The 26,471-nt window shown below is 39.5% G+C and overlaps 1 protein-coding gene across 3 annotated transcripts in view; it reads right to left on the reverse strand.

Moving 5' to 3' along the window:
• The window catches only part of LOC107216611 (cyclic nucleotide-gated cation channel subunit A), a 66,847-nt gene extending 40,438 nt beyond the window's left edge, over window positions 1-26,409 (reverse strand). For 2 of the 3 annotated variants that reach the window (XM_046730489.1, XM_015653854.2), the window contains exon 1: window positions 1,924-1,952. The gene's annotated coding sequence lies outside the window, so the exon portion shown is untranslated. Of the gene's footprint in view, window positions 1-1,923; window positions 1,953-25,668 lie in introns of those variants that run through there. The other variant, XM_046730488.1, reaches the window with a different exon arrangement.
• Between the last annotated feature and the right edge of the window lie 62 nt (window positions 26,410-26,471).

The following is a 26,471-nucleotide window of genomic DNA, read 5'->3' on the forward strand; positions in this document are numbered from 1 at the left end:
AACCGAAAGCGGTGAAAGATCGGAAACTTTTACGGATCACCTCCAATCGATACTTACTCGATTGTTCATCCAACTTTCATCCGAATCGATGAAGCCATTTTCCCGAATTCGGAATAAAAAAAAGTAACAATATATTACACGAAATTGAAGATAAGAAAGGTAGCGCTTTTTAAAAACTGCAATCACCACGAAATTCCGAACAGACTTGGTCGTTCGATTGCGATTAATTTTTATTCCCCGAATCCTCGCTGCAATGAAGAACGCCTGCAGAATCAGCGATTCGCTAGTCGCATTAGGAACGAGTACCAGACCGGGGGTGTACTGGACTTGACATGAATGGGCAATCTGTTCAATGCGATCCTTGTCTAGCAATTCGTTTCCTCACCCGCCCAACAAACGGCTCTTGTGCAATGGTGAATCCAAACGGCGATTGACGAGGAGGACTGCAGGCTCTATAATTATCCGAATGAGGTATGAATGCGGACTAATTACCCTACATAGTTTTACGTACATTCAATACGTGCAACGATAGCATCACCGGTATCAAAGAGAAAAATCCGACCCTGAAAATTGACTCGCTGTAATATATATTATCATACCGTTACCGATTGACTAATCACAAAAGAACAACACGTGAAGAGCAGATCTTCAACGTGGGTATTTCGGTATAACAGCGAAGTAAAACACTCCCCTGAAACTGGTATCTCACTCTTGAATGTCAGCTACTCTTTCAATGCTTCACTCTTCACTCACCGAACCCAGCTCACCGTATACCAACATACATATACCTCTCTCTCTCTCTCTCTTTCTCTCTCTCTCTTTACGTGTTCCCCGAAGTGAGTAATGATCAGTCTCTTCAGTTGCAACTCAACGGCTTGCGCTTCGAACATTTTACACGTTGTACTATAAAATTTCGGTATTCCATCGATCGGTATCGTTTTACGCAAAAATGTGCTGCACGTAACTTCACCGCATGCTTCCCCTTTTTTGTCTCTGCATACCGCAGTCCGCTGAAAATAATGAATGAATAAATGAACCGTTCCCTGTATTTTTCATGGGGGAGAGGATGTGCAGCTACAGCCGAAGGTGTCAGAGACGGACCTGAGAAGATATCGGAATAAGAATATCTCTTTCTATTTCTCTGTCCACGATCCGCGTAAGGGTGACCTACAAATCTCGAAAACACTCGACCGACAGGTCGAGACGTATCTCCAGGCGAATGCAATTTTAAGGTATACTACCTTCGCCAGGATGCAGGGTAGGAAAGGCGCGGCGACGTCGCAGACGCCACACGTGGACGTATGTATACCTACCCACCCACCAACCAACCAACCAGCCATCTTCGGTGGTCATAGATCAATAAGCGACTTTGTAGAGCTTTCTCGATGCGGCAATGTTCGAGTTGAAAGTACGTAAGTTGGTTACTGCAAGTCCGGGATTGAGGCACTACTGCACTTCGTAGGTGCCGTGCGAAGAACCACCGTTAAAAATCCATCAACTTTACAAGCCATTTGATCCTGCGTTACAAGGAACGAGTTACTTTTTTACATCGCATTCACGATCGACTACATGATCCAATGTATAAGTTCGAACCAGTAACGATCGTCCATCGACGAACAGTTACGCGATTAGTGTCGAGTGGCATCCGGTTGGAGGCAAATAGTTACTACTGATCGATGCCACTTACTACGGTGTACGTATACAATGTGTAGCCCACCCTAAAACCGAAAAGTAATTGCATCGAACAATGGAGTAACGATTAACGAACCTCAAGGTTATCATCGATCAATCGCTCGAAACAAATCCATTGGGCGTATTTCGTTATTATACCTACACATGTTCAAAGAAGGTACGCGCGACCTTGCACCGGAATTGGAGTTGTCTTTAATGTTTTCAACACTTTGTACTGAACGTTGAGCTTACGTGTAGAAAATTGTTGCGAGGATCAATCAGCCGAACTTTTTCCATCGTCCATCTGTATAAGTACCTATATGTATTCGTACGCGCGATAACGTGACCATTGGAATTCATCGTGTCAGCTTCTTTGAGTGTCGACCCTTCTTGGGCGGCAAAAGTGTCTACGAATCAATCGTCAGCTCTGCAGTGCAGGGGGGTTAAGTGAGCCGATCTTTTTCGGCCTCAAACTTTTCCAAATCCCCGTAGCTTCATTAGATGCGGAAAAGGTGGAAAATGATTCCGAAAGCACTTCAGGTTTCATTCGTATACCAAATCTGTTGGCAATCCAATGATAATTTGAGCAGGCACTTGCCGAGATGGTAAGTGTTATGGTTGCAGGTTAATTCCCTGTGTAACGTCGTTACTGAAGGTGCTCTTTCTCCGTGCACGATTCAACAAAATTACGAAATTTGAAAGGAAACGAAATAGTAGTATATAATACCTACACACTTTCATGATTACAATTCATTCGAGTGCCTTCTTCAGATAAGAGATAAGATCACTTTCGCGTCTTTAAAAGCGACCGAGGCTGGTTTTAAAGCGACATCGCAACGCCCACGGCGCCGAAACGTTGCCGGGGGGGAAAAAAAGGACAAAGAAGAAGGGAAAAGCGAGAAGCAGAAAAAGAAAAAGAAGAAACGAAACGAAAGTTCTCGTATTTGCAGACGAGAAGCTGAAAGGTTGATCAGTTAAAAGATGAGACCCTGCTTGTTAATCACGAACTAAAAAACCGTTCTACTGAAGGATCGAGTTCGCTTGAGGATGGTTCTTATTTTGCATATTCCAGAGCTCCGAGAACGGCGGAGACCTTGACTGCATTTAAACGTCGATGCAGAACGGCGCGGATGCCTCAAGAGGCTGTAAAGTCACGTAAGACTTTCAAGGGGAACGGAAACTTGTTCACCGATTGATTTCCCGCTGTTCGTCGGATCCGCGACCTCGAACTCCATGCACGAGGCGGCGGCAAGTCCGGGGTGGATTTCGTTAGAAAACATGAACAGCGTCACATCCCGCTTCAATTAAACAAAGTTCGAAGCGACATTTTTATGACGGAAGCTACAAGTTATGAACGTTTTGAAAAAAAGGTTACGCAATGAGAACGTTCAAGTTGATCGGTAATAATTAATTGGTGACGTTTCTGATCCGTTCTAATGTTTCGAGGCTCATTTTACCCGCTGACTGGACACTCACAAATTGTGTTTGAAAAAATCAAGAAATGTTAGATCCTTCTTCTTTCTGGTAAAATATATTTTCAACAATTTTAGACTATCTTTTTCTTCAATTTTAAAAAAATCATCGCAAATAACAGTTGTACCTATTTGACAAGTTATCGATGTTCGAAAATCTCAAAATCAAATTAACGGAGCAACGCCGGAAAAATATACCCTCCAGATGCGTATTAATGAAAATTCTCTGATTCTAATTATTTATTATTCCATTTTATTTCACGTGACATTTAATTAACAATCAGTAATTCGGCGGTTTTTTACATTTTCAGCTCGAGAGGTACGAGGATTCGAGTTTTCAAAGCCCTAAAAACGAAGGCACGTGTTGCCCAAAGTTAAATGCTAGGATTTTCACGATATTGGACGTAATTGATAAATTTCTTTTCCTGCTCCTTTTGTTCGGACGGAGCGTGGTAAGGAGAGAGAGAAAGTAAGAGAGAGAATTAGTGCCTGTCTCTCCGAGTTCTGTACGTGTAACGGGCGTAGAAATTAGGGTGCCAAGGCCCGGTGATCAAACTCACAAACTTTTGAATGTTTATTATTTCGCATTTCGTTTTAGGGACTCGTAATATCCACCGAGGCGATTCGCTTTACATCTCTCGTAACAATGTCACACTCGCCAAGCAATTTCACCCTCTGTGAGGGCAATATTGCTCTCGTCGCGTAACCTCACATGCGAATAATACGACGACGTGAAACTATGGGTAAGGATAGGTTTCCATCTCTGTTGGATATTGACACCGATTAATACATTTCGCGAATGCATCTCAGGAGAGGAATATCACTGTACGAATAATTATACGTATGCTGTATAGAGGTGTATAATTGTAGATAAATGGACTTTCACGAAGACGAGCGACGACGTGCGCGAAATGCGATAAGAATACGGGTCTGGGAAAGCACGCAAATGGAAAATTACAGCGACTAATGCATTCTCTGCAGGATTATTGTACGTCCGGTGAAAAGGGATTATGGAAGGGTGTTCGCGCCCTTCGTTGATCCTGACAAAGTTGGCTCTTTGCGCGGCGTGGCGCTACTTATAAGCCGCCAAATGAAAAAGCAAATATACTTCACATTTTACATACCTGTTTATATTCCAAAATTTGAATAAAAATATGAACGATATGTATAACAATTTCGTAAAATTTGAATTTATTATTAGGGTGGGAAGTAATATTGAAAATAATCAACATTCACGATGATACGCGAAAGCCCGTTGGTGTCTGAATTTCGATATTTTGAAATTCTTTATTTCGAAAGTGTGGAAGCATCGCAGCTCGCGAAACGGATTTGAATTTTGCGCATAATACATGTTGTACCATTTTTCAACTCCCCGTTTCTCGGTTTTCAGAAAAGAAAAGGAAATCATTTTAATCACCCTGAAAATGAATAGTTGAGTTTTCACTATATCACAACGTTTCCAAGTCTAGAGAAAAAAATCGTCATTTTTTCATGTAATATGGAATCCGAGGGCTTCAAAATCGTTAATCACGAATCTGGATACATATTTCGAAATTCGAATTGGATATGACTCTTATCTTTTCTCTATAAACTGAGAACCGGCAGTGTGAGAACGAGAAATTTGCTTTGACGGCTCATGGCCAGTCTAAAGTCGCTTGCTTAATTTCACAATTACCGAAGCGAGCAGAAATATTGGAATAAGTGTTCGTCAAATTTCCACCCATCATCTTTCGAGTAGGTATATCCATGAAATTGTATGTGTGTATATAATATATATATATATATATATGTGTGTGTGTGTGTGTGTGTGGTGAAATCTCTAACGCAGAGAACATTTCAACAAGGGACAAATATCCGTTCTTGTCACTCGATTTGCGTCTACATACCTATAACATGGGGGGTAGGAATACGTATAGGAAACCGTGAGGGATTTCACGTGCAGGCGACGTAACTCAGGCGAAACAAGAAAATGAAATGACGCCGGTACGGTTGGACAAACATCCGTATAATATGGGAATGCTTATAGATACTGCGTTTGTTATATACGTTATACGCGTAACGTATAGCGCGATGGGAAGCGTGATAATATATTTTCTTTTCACTCTTCCCAACCCGAAAGACATAAGTGCCACCATCGATCTTAAAATACGCATATAAATTCGGAGCTGAGTATAACGTATTTCGATTTTGCTTTTGACAGGGGAACAAGAAACGCGGGCGCGTCCTCGAGGCTTACTTTCGTTACGTGCCAAATTTCGTATCGTCTTATCGCCGAGAATGGAAGAAAAGAAAAACATCCATCGAGAAACAAACGTCGCGAGGTTTGAGATGCGAGAAAATTATTTTTCAAAAGTGACAAGAATTAAAATTCTGTCGCGACCCGGTTAGAAAATCCGGCAGTTAAAACGAGATTCAGAAGGTGAAACAACCTCAGATTGCATTTCGTGAAAAAATATTCCTCATCTAATAATTAATGATGATAATAATATAATGACAACGTTAGAGCTGTGCTTGAAACTTGATGAAATTTTCCCCGTTTCGAAAGTATGTACGCATATATTTCAGCGTAAAGTATGTACTCGCAAGTATTTCACATACTGTAAAGAGCTTAAGAGTCTCGCGCGCCTTGAGGAAAATTCCTGTGTTGTTTTCTTTCTTCGTTTCGTTATTTCTTAGCGAGTGATTAATCAGCCGCAAGTTTGTAAAGCGTAACTTAAACCATTAACCCCATCCGTTATCGCCCGAGGAGCAACGAGCTTTTTTCAATTTTTTATACACAATGTATTTAAAGAAAAACCCGACTCCTGAACGTTGTTATAACGTCATTGATAATTCAATATGATCCGACATGACTTGCAGCGTTGACAATTTTTCGTTCTCTTGCTCATTTATCGTGAACCTTGCCCTTAATACATGTATAATATATATGCACATATATTATATAACTGTATATGGGAAAACTTCGGACACCACAGATTGTGAGGCGCTACTAAGCGTATGTACCTGCCCGTGTGTTGGTTTATACATTACGCATCTATATTGTACGTTTTACATACCATGTATACATGCGGGTAATTGAATATACGGAAAGTAGGTAGCAGACGATCGAAGCTCGTAATTATTTTGTCTGAATATCTCTTGAGCGCGGTTCTATCAGGACAATTTAATTGCTATCCAATATTATACGAACCGAGTGCCCAGCAGTCGGGTTGTAAAAAAATTCTCACTCCTTAGCTAAGAAGTAGAGATAATTCTTGTCGGAGGAAATAAATTCTCCGCCAATTGAACGAATTCAAAAATTGTTGCAATTATAATTGATGAAAGGACAAAGTTTCTCAAATTGCTGCAGTTCAAGCATTCGGCAAGAAATTAATTACAAATCCGATATACACACCTAATCCTACTGAGCAGAATCGCGTCGAGAAATTTTTTAGCACATTTTTAAACCTACCGAAAATGGCAATTAATTTTCTTCCTCGAATGAGTTATTGCGTCGAATGCTTGTAAAACCGTGTTTTATAACACTACCGCCGGGTAAAAAATCGTCGAAAATAAACTTATAACGTAATATTTGAATCCCCCTCGTCACCCTCCACCCCCTCCCCAAAGCCCGTTACATACAAACGAATTCCGTTGTGAAAAATAGACATTTACGTACCAAATGGGGTAGTAAATTTATCCTATGGTCGGGCGAGGTTTCGGTGTCTTTCTAACTATTGCAGCGGCGGCAGATTTTTTGATTTTTTTTGTTCTACAATTTTTCCATCAACCGTTGAATATTTTCCGTGCTGTGCTACAAAAATTCGCGAACACCGACTTCAGGAATTTAACATTCGAGAGTTTCTTTTTCCTGGACATTAAAATTGAACAAAAAACATTTTACCGGCACTAGATTCCTCCCGTTCGCCAACGTGGAATACGAGTAATTCCAAAGCCGATTGCAGGGAAAAAGAGACTTGACTATACTGGGACATTATATGTAATAAAGTTTTCTGGTAATTAATTTTTTAATTGCCGTCGAGCAAGAGTGGCGTAACAGCTTGTGCTAAGTATACTCGTCTCCGGCATAAAGTCGGCCCTCGGCTCCGACAAAACCCGTGGCGATATAAGAAAGAATGTAAAATAAATATCACTAACACTTCGTCGCTCGCTCGAGGGGATGTTAAAACGTCGATGTAAAAACAATAAATTTTATCCGAAAATGTGACACTTCTGCTGAAACTATTACGTTCGGCAGAAGAAAAGTTTTACATCGCGTTTCATTTATGGAAGTTGATTTGCTATCGATCGATTATCGAATCTTACAAAAATTTTATCACGAGACAGTCGAACGTTGAGTATTCATCAAATTATTATATTCTTAAGTTGTGCAAAAATCTCTTTGAAAAAAATTGAAAGATAAAAAATTGCGAATGAAATCGAATGAATCTCCTAGATTATCAAGCACTTTAAAACAATTTGTTTTGTTCGTCATTGCAGCATAATCTGTTTCAGTATTCTTCAAGATTTATTCGTATAATACGACTCAAAAATAAAACATAATTTAATAAATTCTCAATCTTCGTCTTTGTCGTGTAATAAAAAATTAATAACTAGTATAAATATTTGGCCAATCTACCTCCTCGTCGATTAAAAAACCCTGCTTGCATTCTTGTTTTTTTTCTCCCTTTTGTTCTCTTTTATCCAGCAATAAAAGTCGAGAGCTTCAGCGCCGCGAGGAATTCCGATGTGCGTGCGTTAAACGTCTGTTACACCCATCCCGAAAGGTTGTGTGTAGCCGCCGACGCAAGTCAACCGGAAAGAGCACTCAGGGAAACGGATAGAACCCGGACTAATTTAGTGGAGGTCCCTGATTAATCGTTCGAGACGATGTGAATTCAGGCAGTCGATCGCGAGACGAAGGAGGAGGACTTATAGCAGCTGCTCGATTTTGGGGCAACAAGAAGAAGAAGAAGAAGAAGAAGAAGAAGAAGAAGAAGAAGAAGAAGCCGAGAGGTCGCTGCTAGGGCAAGACTTTCTTTTCTAACATGTGTCACCTTGATAGATGATAATTAAGAGTGATCGTTGTCTCGCCGCTGAAGCAACTTCGCATCTCATCTGTACATTCTTATACCTATATATATATGTGTATATATATATATATATGTTGATCGAAAACTTTGAAAACGCCTCACGAGTCTGTGTCCCTCGGTCTTGGTACCTAACTGGCTAATTTAACTTTGATCAATTCTTTGATAATTCAACGGTTTCGGCACAACTTGTATACGTATGCATGCTCAGTTATATGGAGTGAATGCCATCTTTGAAGTGTGGGTGCGCAGGTGTGCGTGCAAGGCTTACCAATCTCACTGATAGACTTCATTACCACCCTTCAAACACTCGCAAACTACGTTATCGTGCAAAAAAGACGATCGTCGAAGTCGAAAACACAAGGAGAGAAAGGGGAAAGTTAAAAACGAGTTATTTATATTGCGATAGGTAGTGAATTTAACCAGCGTGGAAGGGTTCCTTTTCAACTTAACTTTTGTTACCGAAATCGCAAGTCATCTCGGATTGTTTTGCTTTCAACATAAAAACAACAAGAAGAGCAAACGAACCGTCTACATATAATTATAATTCTCGGCATCCGATGCTGGACGAGAAAACTTGAGTTTTCGATTTATGATAAGAATTTTCAAGTTGCGGGAAAAAAAAAAATATCACAACAATTACACACACGTGTTTAATATCAATACCTACGTTTTTGTTAGTCGCCGTGTAACGAGCGAGTCAAGCCTGTAATGGAGGCTATATGAACGGAAACTGCACGACAGTCGAAGGAACCGCTTGGTACAAACTTAGCTCGTTTCAGAACCAAGGGAAATTATATTAACACGCCACTATAGCTAACAGTTATTGACCACGAACAGGAGGTGGGATGAATCCCGGAAGCATGATCCCCTCGAGAAGATTTCCATTAAGAAAAGTGGACAGACAGACACGCGAACAACAGACCTTGATATTGCCTACACTTGCAGTTATTCGTTTTGATTGAAACAGCAATGTAATAAATCTCCACAATTTGTCTATATTATACGTAAATCGGACAGATGAGATGATTGCAACTTACATGTTCCGTACGATACTAAAATTACATCGTTAAGTATCGTATGCCTATCGTGCGAAAATGTGAAAATTTAAAAATAACATGGAACGTTAGATTCCGCGCATAATTTCGGGTGTGCGATTAAATTAATCTCTCTTATCTATTGCTCTTTTCCGCTTACCGCAAGATCCAACAAGCAATCTCTTTCCTGATTTCTATCCCTCTGCATTCTACAGGCGAGTTTTCCGTTCGACGGGGTAAAATATCCGACGCGAAGTTATGCGGGATCGAAATTAACGTGCGGAACACGAGAGTGCGGAGTACAGTACATGCATATATCAGCGTTCAATTACTCTTGACGGGATTCGTATTATATGTATGTATGTAGATGTAGGTACGGAATGAAATCGAGACGTGTCAGGATTGCGAGATCACCCTTGGGAAACCGTATATGCGCCCAAATTATTTCGCGTCGTTGACAATTAGTGAATATTGCCGAGATTTGGCGAAATGAAAAATGTTAAGCGAGAAAATTTTTCAACAATAAAACCCGCTTGCGGAATAACGGAACTCACCGTCGATCTCACAATTTCGAACACATACTCCGAGTGCATTTGTTAGTTAAGTACTTGACGATTGCCGAGGCGAATACGCATTTCGGGTTCTAACGACAGCCGGATCTCCTTATTATTCGATCCTCTCTGGCCTTTTTGCCACTCGGCTCTTCCCTTCTGGCAGTAAGGCGACATAACGAAGGAATTTTCGGATCGTCTTTGAGCTAACGACGTCACTTGAGTCAACTCTTTGGGCTGAACGACAAACAATGTTCGAGGCGGTCGTGTCTCGAATACGAGTTCCGCGACACTCGCAAGAAATGTCAGCCTAAGGGTCTGACCGACGAGGCCTCTTACTACTGATACCGAAATCCGTGAGTTTGTCCCGAGGTTTAGGAAGGTTGCCGGACAAAGATCGATAACGCGTAATAATAATTTTAGGGCGAGATGATCGTGCGTTGAGGATTTCTTAAATTGTTATATCCGTGATCGGCAAAAACATTGAATAATTTAACAACGAGCAAAAGTTTACACGTTAATGCCTCATTTCGGATCGCTTCGAGATGGTTAAAAATCTAATAACCGCTCCGTAAGTAATCTAAGTTTTTTCTGTGAGAGTTCGCGCAAGGCGGGATGTTGAAAATAAAACATAAAAATGACGCTAGCAAGGGTGTGTGTTCGATATAAGTGCGAGCAATTTCTTGGGTAACCCGCACGCCCATGTTTGCTCCTTGATTATTGACCGTCGCGATATTTGCTATTGGACAGTGAGCCAGACGCGCGTTTACCATCCACTCGGACTAATTACTATTATTATTGCATCATGTTTGCGGGCAGACTTGTTATGGCCGTGTGTTTTATCCGGCTTCGTTCGATCAAATATATTTTCCGGTGGCTTCGAGCTCGCGATGAAAATCTATTCTCGGTCACGCTTCTAATCACGGCGACTTGTCTCTGTCGCTGTTAATCGCGGAAAATCGACGTCGGGGAAATTTGTGAAATTGGGACAACGTTCGTGTAATACGGGTTCGGGTTATACCTTGTCTTGTAACTCCGGAGAAGACACGTGTTGTAAACGAACTTAATTCAAACTCGTCTACCGTCTATAATTTTAAAAGCTTCATAAATATATGAGAGAGCTACAATTTTCGAGCAAAGTATCGATCGGCTCCTTTTTCTACCGACGTACGAAAGCGTCGACAATTTTTCGGCAAAAAAAACTTGCACGATCCAGCGAACCAAGTGTTGAAGAAAAAATGACAAAATATCGGAAAAAACACGCGGCCGATGTTTTCTCTGTACCTACATACGTATGTGCAATTTTTTCTATCGAACCAAATTTTTTTTTTTTTTCATACCGATGCCGGCCGATACTCGCCTGGAGAAATTGATACGTTTAGAGGGCGGTTTTGGCCGGCACTCACATCGACCCGATGCTTTTTAGAGGAAAGACTGCGGTGTGTGTAAGTATAAATGCTCGACGTAGACACAGCGGCGCCCAGTTGCAGGCATATAAGCATGACTGTCGAAGTGTCTCGGAGAGGAGACATTCGGCGTCCTTGTTTGCACTTGGCAAATGTCTAGCGGGGTTGAAAGTTGCTGATTAATTGGCAACGATCGTACAACCTATGTACGTCTACGCGGAGATACCGCGTGCATACAAAAATCGATTACGACATCTGTACGCCGCAGGTACCCTCAGACTGCATAATCATTCTTCGACTTTGCATGTGCAGCGCAAAGTTGTGTCTCTAAACTTGGTGGAAGTCGTCTGTTCGCCACGCAGAGCTTTCCCGAGTCATTTTTTGCCTTCAGAGAAAATGATAAATCGTTCTTCTTCGACGAGTGGTTGAGCAACGTGGCGCCGAGAACTTCACGGCTATCGGCAGATGCTTTTGAGTCAATTCTGCGGGTGGAAAAGGACGGAGAACTTGGTGCAAGCTACAAGGCTTTAGCTTCGCGACAAGGAATCGATGTACTGCAAAAAATACTGCGAAAGAGATACTTTAAAATTAAATATGACTTGGTTAGAGTGACGCATTTTTTCCCCGCCAGATGTCGCACGATCAGGGGCACATTTTCATTCCCGATCGCGATTCGGACACTCGGATGACGCTTCCATTTTCGGCTGTACAGTAATCGGAGTTCGGTTATTCGTTGGTTCTGCAGGATTATCGTGGCGATTAAATTACGACACTGACAGATTAAGGGACATTATGGGCTGCTGACTCATTTTACCCCCTCGCCCAATCATACAGGACGTTAACCCACGCATGCAAGGGCGTGTAATATTGTAACGGGTTGGAAATTCCTCTCGGCGGTAATATTTTCACCGTATCTAATTCGTCGACCGTGTGAATGAGAACGGGCTGGAAAAAATAACGCGACAGTGTAACCGTTTTGTGACCGCCACATTCGTCGTGTTATCGTTTAGATATATTTTTCAAGCGTTAAACGCCCCATTGACTCTCTCGACACTCGTAAAACGAACGATATAACAATACCGCGACTTTTAACCCATTGCAAAAATCTGAATTGAAACATACGGTATAATTATATCCATACGCAATGTATCCGCGAAATGTCTGAAAGCAGTGCATATTAACCCATTAAACCGGGAAAAACCTGGATCAGACAGCATCAAATTAACTATTCTATTCATAGCAAAATGTAAAATTAAAATATACGTCGTGTATTTTTTCTTGTGTCATTTCCAATTGTATATCAAAAATTATCCACACAAATTATACTAAGTCATTATTTTGAAAAACTTACGGTACCAATCGGTTCAATTTGTTAGTGTAAAATCGTACTGGATAAATTTACAATTCTCCATTATTTTTGTCATAAAAAGTATTACACGAATAAATTGAACAAGAAAAAATGTGAAACAGGTTTTCTTCATCGTTTTTTTCGTAGAATCGATTGGCGCGGTAAGTTTTTCAAAATAATGACTCTGTATAATTAGATTAAATAATTTTTTATAAAGAATCGCAAATGGCATAAGAACAACTACGTATATTTCATTTCCCCATTTTGCTATGAATCGAATAGTTAGTTTGATGCTATCTGACCCAGTTTTTTCCTGGGCTTTAACGGGTTAACGCAGTCTGTAAGACAGAGAACTGTAATTCGAATGTTCGGTGTGAAAGTGAAAACATAAAAGTGAGCAAAAAATCAATCGAAGCCTGCATATTCGGGACCAGAAAAATAATTAACCAACTACCCCTGCAGCAACTGAAACTTGTCTGTTTGTCCGACCGTTTTATACTTCAATAAACTGTATTGCGAGTTTTGTTGTTTCGCAACTTTTTCCTGAAACAATATTCCAATGTTTACATCTTGCTTGAGAGTCATTGTGGCATGAATACCCCGAATACAATAAGAGCATAAATTCATTGACCGTGATAATTCGATTCTAAAATTCTTCTCTGATGCAAAGAATTCAGGTCTCATTATACTTTTACAAACCAGTAGGTAAAGTTCTCTCGTATAGATCAAGAGTTTTACTGATTGTGTCAAATTATTTCGTTATGCATTGTGATTTCTTTGGAACGATTGTACGAAATAATAATATGAAATTATTGCGGTAAAACCCTTTTCAATTTGGTGAGAGTATTTATTTACCCGATAAAAATAATTATGAATAATATTCTTTTTTCAAATCGAATAAAAACGAATTCGTTCGATGAATTAAAAAATCACGTTCATGGATGGTTTAAGAAACAAATTTTCCATGGTCTAGTGTTACGTTGATTGTTTATTTATTTGTATTCAAAGCGGTCCCGCTTCATTTGGGCATCATTACACACCTCGCGAATTACAGGACAACAAGTATAATACCCGTGAAATCAAGGGGAGTAAAAATAACGCGCTGCAAGCTGTTACCGGAATCTTTGCACGTAGCAAATTATTATAATCGCTCATATAGCTAATTCGTTTCGACGTATTGCCGTATCGATCGGCGTTATATGTACGTACGTTTATGATGCACGCAGCTGACGATGCTTAAGGAATGTACATAATTAATTTCTAATTTGGTGTTGCTATTTTTCACGCGAGTAGCAACCAAGTGTCTTGATTAATTAATTGTTTGCGACGTCTTTTCGCAGCTCTTGCCCATTCAATAATAACTGCCGCCTCTTAAGGCGAAACGCTGATAGTTTATCAGTAGAATCAAACGTAACAATTGTTCCATTCTGATGAAGAGAAGAAAGAGAAAAATAAAGTAGATAAATAAAACGCAACATCTCGCAGAGGCGTGACTGGCATAAATGTCGATTCGTAACTTTGATTCGAAATTTAATTTACTCATAGAAAACAACCGGATTCAAGTAGAAGGGAAGAGGAAAAAATTCAGCAACAATATACAACGAAGAGCAACTCGCCGAAATCTGCTTAGGAGAGCAAAACAGAGAAGCGAAATGAAATGAAATACCGGGTAGGCTAAAGTCAATTAGGAATACAGACTTAAACTTGCTTCCCTTCTAATCTTGTTCTCATAAATACAGTTGTTGGAAAAGTTTAATAGAGATAGAGAGAGTGAGAGAGAGAGAGAGAGCGTTACATAGATGCAGATATACTATTTATACATTAATCCTCAAATACCTTTCGACCTTAAATGACTTTTGAAAGAGTACATTTATCGTAAAATGATAAGAGACCTTTTTTGTAGAGCGTTCAATCCCCTACAACGGCACGATCTGGTAATATCAGTACACTAATGCGTTGACGAGTTACAAAATTCTAAAGTAAAAAAAAATAAATTTTCCCATCTCATTTGAATGGGAAATAGAAAATCCCGATGATGTACCTCTAAATATTAATATTGAAAGCTGAAACTTGGTCACCGTCTTTTTTTCGTCATTTCGAACAATATTTTCGACTTGGATTTTGAAAAAAAATAGTCGATCTTTTTAATAAAGTCTGATATAGATATATATTTATATAAGTACGAATCCATTTTTCAGCGAAGTTGCATCTAGTCTGGCAATCGTTGGATTTGCTAGTTTGATAAAATACAAAAATTGACACAAGCATCAGCGCAGACAACGCATCTCTCAGAATACGCTTTTATTATCACCCATGTACTGAAAGTGTACGTATTCGCGGTTTTTGATCTACGTAAACCGCGCCTTGAAAAATAAAACTACTTATATTAATTTATCGGAAGCCGATTTGATCTTGGCCCTGTGGCCCCTGCGAACGCTCGATTTTAAATTCGTTTCCCCTGTTTTCCAACGGATTTATCGAGTTACATGTTATTTACGGGGAGGCGCGGCGGAACCTCGCAGATTTCACCCTCTTCAAGTTTCGCCCTCACGTATAAATGTTCACCTGCGAGAAATAAAACGAGTCATAAACATTCAACCCTTCTTTGTCGTCGAAGTTGGATGATTGTTAAAAACGTGTGCATGTATATGCATACGATATAAAGGTACATACAGGATGTATGACACGGACGTGTAATCGTTATCAAATGTGAGTGAACTCCCGAGCTATTATCGCTCCACCGTAATAAATCAAACGGCCGTATGATAAATGCGTAGAAAATTTCAAAACATAAACGTGATCAAGCTAAGCTTTTTACAACTCGGAGCTTATAAATTTGATTGTATTGTCTCGATATCTCATGTAATGCGGAACTTTCACGTCCCTCGTCCATCGTTTCGAGAATGCTGTACGAGCCAAGTAGGTGTAGTAACAGAGAGTTGTCAGAATTGGACGGTGCTTGTTTCTTCTCTTCAGCATCTTCTTTTCCTCTCTGTTGCTCTACTTCTCTTTCATTGCTTTTTTTTTTTAAATTATTTTTCTGTCCATTTTGCTGCTTTCTTTCCGGTAGAAAAAATACGATGAAATTGCCTACGTGAGTTTCTGCAGCAACGAAGGTCTTCAGCTTGAGAGCAATTCGTTGAAATCTACTTTCATTTACTTTTTTCTTATTTATTCACATATACACGTATATATGTATATGTGTATATATTTTTTTGTCATTTCACTTCCTCTCGTGATTTCGCAAGCTGAACCTCGAATACGAAGTTCGAATTTGAAGCGTTAATATGAAAAATTACAAAACGAACACGCGCCCTCGTCAAAGACGTATCCATGTACCTACACATCCTACCTGTAATATTGTGCAAAGAAAGCGTGAAATCGTTGATCCGAAGATAATTCGCGAGTATAGCATTATGTTATTATACACCCGATGCCTCGTTCGTTAACATAAAATTAATGACACCCTTAGTTAAGGCGGGACATAAAATCGACGATACGTCACAGCTAATGTGAGTTAAGACTCGCTTGTAACGATAGCTAACACCGGGTTTATTGAACATAAAAATGTGAGATATCTACCTGCAGAGCAGCGCCATGCGCCAGTTTCGCTCTGCGGACACGGAATGGTTGGATAAATTTTTACAACCCAGTAATTTGTTACCGGTGCTCTTACATACATTTGTACGTACATATTGGCCCGTACCTGTGTCTATGTATGCATTTATATATTTATATAATACCTCTTCGACAGTACAAAAGGAAGGAGAAACCAACCTGAGAGCCGAACAAACTCTTATATTATTATATGTATATCCCACCCTCCCGTTTGAAGACGCTTCTTGAATAGAAATAACGAAGCACCCACCGAATATTTCGTTAGCCTCTTATACTGAGGAATCCATACAGCGGTCTACGATATACATATACCTATATATATATATGAATAATATATTTATGTATGAACAATTGAACGTACAGCATCGAAGTATAGGTACGATTGTACATACATAAAGATTAAAATAATTCGTCGAAATGGTAATGAATTTTTTTGTACTTGGTATACCTTCGACTCAGGCTGTGGGATTAATGGATTAATCTCAGACTTTATTTAGTTTGTTCAAGTCAATTCAATTCATCGATTAATCGGCTCTATCAATTAACCGTTTATTATTAAACAACTTATTCTATTTACTAGGTACTAGCGCTAGTAATAAAGCAATTGATTACACGTTACCAAATCGATTTTGCACATATTTCTTCCGCGCTGATCGACGAATGGAGCAGGAACTTATAAATTTCGTAACTAATGCAACTCCGTTTGCGTCACCAAGTTTTACAATTTTTTATGATAAATATTGTTACAAAGGGTGAAATCACCCGTTTTGCCCCCTTTTTAATGATCCAGTAGTCATCATAGATAAAAGATGTTTATAAACCTCTTATGTCTTTCAAAAGAATAAGGTTGCTGCGTCAACCAACGTTATTGTAAAAACAGTCTTGTTTCAGACTTTAAACGAGAAACACATATTTCGCAATTAAAGCTTTTTCACAACATTTTGTTAACGCTTTTGATTTTGACTTGATAATTAAACTCGCGGATCCATATTTATTTCCGTAACGTCAAAGAACGTTACAATATTGAAAGAGAAAAATATCTAAGCCTCAACATATTGCCTGGGTTATACAACCTTTCATCACTGCAAGGATGAACAATTCCGCAGCCTCGTCTGGTTATTAATTATTATTCTCCGCAAGACCGCCTTAAGTCATCGCATTGTTATTCAGGGGAAATTCGCGAATTTCCTAGCGCGATAAGACACGCGTGTATGTAACGTCACATGGTTTGATGTCGTTGATGGTAAAGCTCTCGAAGTCGCGAAGCGGGTAAGTTCACGTCATTCGACCGGCGCGACATTGTTGCACTTTATCATCCATCGTTTTTCGTCCATAGTTCGTAGTTCTTATCGTTTATCTTCGTGCGACCGATACGTGCGGTACATGCGGCAGTTGAGCGAAATCGCGCCTTTCGATTTTGACCGTCTTTTAGTCCGCATTACCCTATTTTTTTTCAAATTTCTTATCTCATTTTTCTATCTTCTCGTCCCCCGGCACGACACCGAGGGACCTCGATCAGCCTGTCACCTGGCTGAATTGGGGAGGATTCAAAGAAAAAATCCGTCTTGATTATGCGCTGCTGCTCGCGACGCCAACCGATTTATTATTATATTCGCCCCTGCAGCTCGGTGTGAACTATGTGTGTTTGTATATACCACGTCATTTCAAAGACCAAAAGTGCGTGCTAATCATTCTTTGGGATAAAAAAATTTCCGCCGTGAGTTTACACGGATGGCAAAGCTTTACCTGAATTTCACACCTAATATTGGTTTGACCGAACTCTCAGAATATGGCAAAAAGAATATTTCGAAATCATATTACCTATTCAATTGTTCGGAATATTCGATATTCTCAAGGTTCCTTCGCCGAGTTTGTATGGAATCAGAATTTTAATCACTCTACGCTGCGCCACGTGGACTCTGAAAAAAGATGGTACCGTGACTGTGCGCAAGCTCAGGTAAATCAAGTTTGTTTTCGAGATGCGTGAAAGAATATATATATACATAAGAAAAGTAAATAAAATACTGGACAATATTCTTCCGTAGTTGTAGAAAACAATAAAAAAAGAACGACAACGCCCGTATCCCGTTGCAACTTTTCTACATCGAAACTAGTTTTCTAAGAATAAAAATTTCACCTCATCGCTCGCTGAATCCAGACATGAGGGACAAGTAGGTATAAAATCTTGTTGAGAACCTTCGAGGAAAACGGCTGGTACATGTATCGAGCCTTGAAGCTCGAGAGAAACCTTGTACGAGTTGAATTCAGAGGTTTGCAGCGGCACGAAAGCTCTGCATGAATATTTGCATATCTGTATGTATTTCCATAAATATGATACTCGGAATCGCGTATACCGAAGTAATTCTGTAATTGGGGTGAAAATTCAGGGGAAACGTTGTCCGAGGATGATTCGAACCGGTTCGTCATCCGGCTAATGGACAAACTATAATTTGTCGCACGTTTTTGCACCCCAAAATGGGGAGGAGCTTTTTACCTCCCCTGATTATCCGCAAATCAGACTCGACGAAAGAGGACAAGTCGTTCCTCCAGTGTGCCTCAGCTGTACCTGCACGATTATACGACTCATCAATATGCATTACCGAAGCCCCGTCGTTAATAACCATGCAACAGGAGATGTTTGTCCCTTAGTTTTGTCACAAGTGTCTCGAGGCTCCGCGAAGACTTTGTCTCGGGCGATAATTATCCACCTTCTTGCTCAACTATAAACAATCCCGTCAAATCCGGTTCAACGACGTCTTCGACTCGGCTACAAGGGCGCAAAACACCTACGCACCGAATAGCTATCAGCCACCCTTGTTGTTATATCGCTGTACACAAATCCGCGTCGTATTAAGCCAGGTGTCTAATTTATACGGCTGTCTTAGGGATGCAGGATGAAAATACGGACGAGATTAAATTATCTATCGACTCTGTTTTACGAGGTTTGAAAAATTTAGCAAACAAATTTACAGGATATTCAAACCTTTCGAAGGATCGAAGCAAGGAATAAATTTTAAATAAACACAAAATAAAAAAAAAAAAAACATTTCAACGGTCTTACGGATATTCCTACTTGATCGTCCGGTTCCGTGACTATTACTGTTATTGTTGTTATTATTATTACTGAACAGAAAAACATTACCGGGAATTATAAAACTGTAACTCGTTATCGCGGTGTAAATTTCTCGCACGGCTTTGTAGGTGCGAACCATCCGCCATCGGCTTGTGCACACGAAGTGCGAGGTGATAGCTGGTGTCAGCCAATATGACAAGGCCCTCGGCTTGAGGTCCGTGCGTAACGTTATCAAATTTGACGAGCCTCGCTACGAAAGGTACGATTGTTTACCGTGGTTCGTTGTTTCTCTTGTAATTCCCACCGTGCTCCTCCATTTTTTTTTTTTGGATTATTCTTTAATCTGGACGATGTTCTTGACAACGCCAGCAAATTTCAAATTTCAACATTCAAATTTCATGTATTCAACAACGCCGAAAGAAGCCGCGCTGCAGTTAGGACTGTCTTACGGTTTGCAGAATGAAAAGTGCCGCAGAGTTGCCCCCCAGAGTTTTTTTCTACCCCTGTTAAATCTTCCGAGCTTGCGATATAATATTGAGTTAAATATGCGACACTTTGGATGATGAGAGACACGGTCTGTGCTTGCGCAGAGTTTATACACGAAGTGAGTAATGGGGGTGCAGATTTGCTCATAGTTGCGTCTAACGAAGACTGTAAACTTGAGGAAGATGACTGCAGGCACCGGGCACCGTTTATTTCCAACTAGTTCGCACTAGTCTGTTTACTCGAAATTAATCCTCATACGTCGTCCGACTTGAGGCTGACATAATTGTTTGCGATAAATAATTGTTCGCGCGATGATTGAGTCTGACGTTTGATATTTCACCTGAAATTCTATTCGGTAAAAAAATTTTACCGTGATCATTTATTACAATACATACGTTAGTAGATATACTTGCCTAATGAACTGCTTACGACACTTTTGCCACTTTTCAGAAACAAGGTTGGACGATGAACACTTCAAGGTAATAATATTCTGTGAGACGAACCACTCCAACGATCACTGCCCCGGCGACACGAGAACTTTTGTAAAAGGCATAAGTCACGTGAGCTTTTATATCAGTCATTAAATTTCACCGGAAACTGTATAAACCGGGCACTTTATGCCGGTTGATAATTGCAATGAATGCTCGAACGTGTATTACAACTTCCGCTGATCCGCAAGCACGTTTCATTCAGCTGCTGTTTTAAACGTCGTGTGATTGCTTTTGCGGTTGTTTAGTCGCGGTGTTTATTTCACGTATTTGTGTTTACACATTACACAGAACGGATGATGTTAGCTTTACTCTGACGTGTGTTCGTTTGCGAAGCATCAGCATTTCCTTCATTGAATCATCGTCCGATAACATTTTCCCAAATTCGTCATCATTCGATTGGTATGATATAATACGATATGCGGTATTTCTCACGTACGGTAAAAGCACACCCCACCGATTAGTAAACTGGAAAGAATCGTTACATTACCGATACCCTCGATTTTTCAAAAATCGCAAAACAAATCATTCCGTGTCAATGATAATTGGTTTCATCGAGCCACGCGGGGACTTTACGTGCCTATTCAACTTTCATTTTATAATATTCTCACCGCAGCATCACTCTGCAAGGTATTGGTTTCGTATTTTTCGTAAAAAAAAGAACCAAGCCAATCCCTCGCTATCCTCGATCTGTACAGCGGGGCAAATTCAATTAACGGATATTCGAAACTGGGACTAGTGATGCTTTTATTATTATTATTATTATTATTGTGATTATTATTATTGTTGTTGTTATTATTATTACTATAGATCAATTAAACACGTATCATCAGACGCACAGTGATTGAGTTTGCATTCTTGTTCCCGGTATTTATTCCTTATTCTTCTTCTTAATTTTCAACCTTCGATCAATTCAAAAATCCATCCGTACACGGTTAGCGGATAGGTCGAGCAATTAAACAAGAACTATTCGACGGTGATCAATCCACCGTGGCAATAATTGATGCGAGGCTCGCGCGAGGCGGTGGGCGATGAGCGACTGAACGGCGCGTCGCGACGCCGGCGTCCATCTCCTCCCACAGGAAGGGTGCCGCCGACTCGCGCCTCAGCATCAACGACGGCTCCTGCGATACAACAGGTTGCTTTGCTCTTCTTTTCTTTTAGTAATCCGCCTTGATTTCTTCCTGATATTATAGATATTTTTCTCCCCCTCCCCCCCCCGCCTCTCTTTTCCGTGCAGCCGCAGATTCATTCCCTCACCCTCCCGTCTGCCGCATTCTTTCCTTATTACATCTTTCTGAAATCTCGTCTATCACTCAAATCGCGTTACCCGTTTCAAGAACACTCGAGGTCGTCTGTCATAGAGTAGTTCGTTTAGCTCTCGGTATATTAGAGTGGTCAAAAAAAAAATTGACCATTTTTTTCAACGTCAGACGTTTAATAGTTTCGGGAAAAGGAAATAAGACGCCTGTTATAATTTCAGCTCTTAATGTTAATATTTAGTCGTTCATCGACGGGATTTTTCGTTTTTCATTTAATTAACACGAGAAAATAATTTTTTTTATTTCTCAATTTTTTAACTCAGCAACGAGGCAATGTACATAAATGTCCGATACATGGTTTTTTATGGAATTTAATACTCTACAAAGAAGGTCTCTTTTAATTTTTCGATAATTAAACTATTTCAAGAGTTGTTCAAGGTTAAAGTTGAAATCATATATAAATTCACATTTGTTCCGAGATTAACAGCGAAAATACTGGACTTTGTCAGAAAATGTTGTCGGTTTTCTTTTGTAAATCATTTGAATCGCTATAAAATCATGTCATGTCAATTAATTTTCAAGTTGAGCAAATTCATTTTGTAATTATTTTTGAAAATTTCGTATTCAGCGATCAAGCCTTGGTTAGGAATTGTTCAATTTTTAACAGTCGGGGAGAAACACCTTTTTACGTGAACAATAGATCTGCTTTATTTTTGTGTTTCTTCTTTCTTACCCGGTAGATCAGGGTGTATACCGTCTGCAATTTCATATCCAATTTCCTGATATTTCCCGCTTTTCTAGACAAAAACAGATATTTTCCAGGCCTCATTTCAACCTAACTTTACTAACAAACTCACTATTTTCATGCAAGTCAATTTAAAATTAAACGTTAGATATTTCCATCGTAAGTTAAAATAGTCCAATTTTTCTTTCAGTTCAATTTTGCTTAAACTCAATTAGGAAATATATTAATAAACACTCTAATTTTAAGAAACTAATGAAAGATTAGTATCAGCCATTCTTTCGAAACATGAAGGTAGAAACATCAATCTGAAAGTATCAACTGTTTTTAGTACTTGTTTATGTTTTTCATAACTTTTACATAGCGCTCAATCTCAATTTATCAATTCTTAAGATTCCTCGAAAAACCAAACTTTTCGTCACTTATACCCTTTTCACACTAACCCCCTCAATCCTCTCACGGAGAGTAATTTTCTGCATTTCAAAGAATCGTACACCAGTGAGGAAGAGAATTAAAAAATTCCAGAGCACATGACCGAATTCCCTGACGTTTCCTGGTTTTTCCAAACGCGTGCAAATTCCCTGACAATTCACGGTTTTCCAGATTTCCCTGACAACTACACACGCTGCAGATTTCACACCAGACACTTTGGATGTATATATCCTTCACCAAAAAAGGCAGTTGTGATTTTGCGACTCCAGACGCGGCTCTTTAACGATCCTTTAACAAAGCGAAAGGGGAATTTCGAGTCTCTTATAGGCGGAGATGAGGAGATCTAGGCAAACCATTGTCTTCGTATAGCTACCGGATGCTACTTGGGCATTCAACGGCCATACGGACGTGAAAACTCGATGAAAATAGCGGAAAGCTAGCCGAAGAGAGTGACTGGCTTTCCCGTATAATAGTACACCTTGCCGCACACTTACCAGATTTCCTTTTGACCGCGGTTTATTCCAAATTCTTTATTCATCCTGCGCGCAATTTGGCTGGAAAATACAAGCCTCCAATACAGGGCACCGCGATGTTTCTATCAGAAAATATAGCTGCGTGATCTACCTTTGCGAAAATTAATTAATTCGAGCGTTTAACATTTAGAAGCCCAGCAGCCATACGACGACTGTTCAATTTTCGTATCTTTGCACGAAAGGAAGGGACGTTGTTACCGCACTTTTTATTCATCCTCTGCAGGATGGGCAGGGAAAAAAGTGTACAATTTGTCAGAGGACTCTAAGGATTCGTTGCGATCCTTTTAAATGTCACACGCTACAGGCCCTCCACTGCCAACGCAAATATCGAGTATAACCTGGTTCGTTTGTGATTCGTTAGTTCACTCGTTCTCTTGGCTGCCATTTGACTAATTGAATCATTTGATTAATCCATGTAGATTTATCTATGACCATACTGTCGTAGAGAAATCGCCGCTCTCTTTTAATTCATACGGACGGTACGGACGAATTTTTGCGAGATTCGTTTATACGCGGAAATATCAGTTTCATCAGTTGATGGAATATATTTTCAAATAAAACATCCTGGAGATAATGAACACTGAACTCTGACGAGTGCGTTCCGACAAATTGTCAAAGGTGAATGAATATATACGAGTTATTCAAATCCGCGAAAATTATTCACCGTTCCACGCGTGGTGCGGGTGTTATAAGATAATAACAATACCGCACACTTGTCGGTGTACCGTTTTTGAATCGATGTGCGACAAATACTCGTCGCTGATTGTCAACCCACAAAAAATAATAATAATTATAAATAACTACAGGATGCACGATTGGCTAATTATAAAGCGTATCTTCGGGCGAAGAGCACGACCGTGTCTTTTCTATTCATTGAAACACGTATTGAAACAAATTATGTACCGAATATCTAATACCATTGATTCGCCCATACATATTCGATTAATCAACGGCACAGGTAAGTTCAAATATTAATCAATCAATTATTTCCTGATTATGTAACGAAACTTCTCAAGAAACGAAAAAACAAAGGAATCTGTCCGGCGTGCAAGATGATTAATTAATTAAGATTTCCATTTGGTTTCATCCTCTCGGCTCAATTATACAGGTATAGGTTTCATTTAAATTCTTGGGTGCGGATTTTTCCATCGGAGGGGGAGTAACGAAGACTTTATGCGATAGACACATCGACGATGTATCACTTGATAAGCTTATATGCGCGACGATGAATTACGACACAAGAATGGAAGTGAATTAATTACCTGCAATTGACAAACCGATCACACTTGACTTTGCTGGGATAACTACCCATTGTTCGGCATTTAATTACTTATTTATGGAGAAAGGAACGAACAGCCGAATGAATCCCTCAATTTCTCATCGTGTAGTAGGCAATAGTATCTGCAGTTTATACAGAACTTCCTGTGGGTGACCGGTCTTTGACATTATAACATTGAAATATTACTGGTGTTAAATTATTATTGCCGATTGACGTTACTGACAAAAATTACAATCGCTTTCAATGAGGAAACGTCATATTCAAGTTTGTTTTGCAAACACGTTCTTAGATCTGCGATTCAAAAGGGGAATTATTTAAAAAAAAAGGCTGGCTCGCTTATGAGAAGTAAAAAAAATTCTTTACAAGACATTGATCTAGGCACATACAGCCATTTTTAATTCTTCTCTTCATTAAACACCGTAAAGATATGATTTTAGGCATTTTCATCGTTGGTCGCGTCGTTTAGAGATTTTTAGCATAATAATTTTATGATAACGAGTATGTTTATTTCGCCGCAGTAGGACGAGCCGGATAATTCTTATCAGGATTTAAGTAAGTTGGAAACTCGATTTACGAGCTAAATCAATGATATAATACGTTCATGTCAGCCTTGATCTGGAGAGCAGATATCAGCACAATTCTGGCGCATCGCGCACTAAAGCGAAAACAGAACCACGATGAATGGAGACGAGTTCTACGTGGAAAATTTTGAAAATTACTAAACTGAGCGGGCTGGCTTTGAAAGGACAACGCATGAAATCCTTCGAGCTTGGAGGCAGAAGGTCGTTTAAGATATTGCAAAGTATACGATCTGTAAGACGATGCGAGTTGGTTATATATGTACTAGCCATTGAAGAATTCAGAAAAATCTCGGGAATGAACAATAAGACTGCAAGGAATATTGGAAAATTAATTAAAATCTGAGGTATATAAATTAATCAAAAGGCTGGTGATTGTGCGACTACAAAGGAATGTGAAAAGAAATATCCAAGAAATGTAATAAAATCGTGCAAACGAGGGCAGATAAGAAAAAAAATCCAATTAATACGTGAATGGCTTAACTAAGTGTGAGATACTTGACGAAAAACGGTTTTTTCTCTCCCTTCTTTTTTTTTATTCGTTTTCTCGTCGACGTAAATTGGGTTCGGAGGTACACCCTCTTTATCGCTGGATAAGTAATTTTCGACTCAACTCAACTCACCTTGTAATCAGGATGATACCGGAATAGGAGACGGAGCTTTCGAGGGACGAATAAAGGGGCTTTTACCCCTTTTTCTGTTCGTAACTTTAGTATCATTTCTTTTATAACTCCGCACAAAATGCATTATATGCTCATTGATTTTACGCTGAAAAATTACGCAAATTTATGTCCCCAAGGTTATTACAAGTGATTGTTGCTTTAAAACAAAACAATGGCCTTCTTTATTTATTATACATTGTATAGAAGAAATGATGTTTTATCAAGTTTTCTGCTCGCAACTATAATACGGTAAGTAATCACAATGATGTGTTCCGCAACGTTTTTCAACGTTTGCACAACCGGTGCAGCAGCGCGCTTTCAGGCCTACAGTCGATAAGGTATCGAAAAAATTTAGGGGTTACGAATGGAAGTGGTAGAAGTGATTAAAACAAGGGAAAATAAAATAGTTTTCCTGACACCAGAGTTGTTAGTAATCTCAAATGTAAACTCCTTTTTTCCGAAGCTGAAAAATTAGGTCAAAGTGACTAACGCGGCTTGAATTCTCAACCCCTCAAATAATATCCAAACCCGGTGTGTATAACTCTAAATTAGTACCCAACACGGTATAGAGTTCATGAATATCCTTTCAGATAGTTAAAATGGGGAAATCAATGCTTAGCTCTACAGACAAAAAGCGAAAACAACAAGGCCTGTATGTGTGTAAATCGGCCTGAGAACTCTTTAGTAATAATTTTGTCACGTTGAAACATTACGGATCTGAAAAATAAACGTAGAACCAAAATGGCAGCTACCAATAGTCCCTA

Source organism: Neodiprion lecontei, chromosome 2 (assembly GCF_021901455.1).
Source record: "Neodiprion lecontei isolate iyNeoLeco1 chromosome 2, iyNeoLeco1.1, whole genome shotgun sequence".
Lineage (NCBI taxonomy): Eukaryota > Metazoa > Arthropoda > Insecta > Hymenoptera > Diprionidae > Neodiprion > Neodiprion lecontei.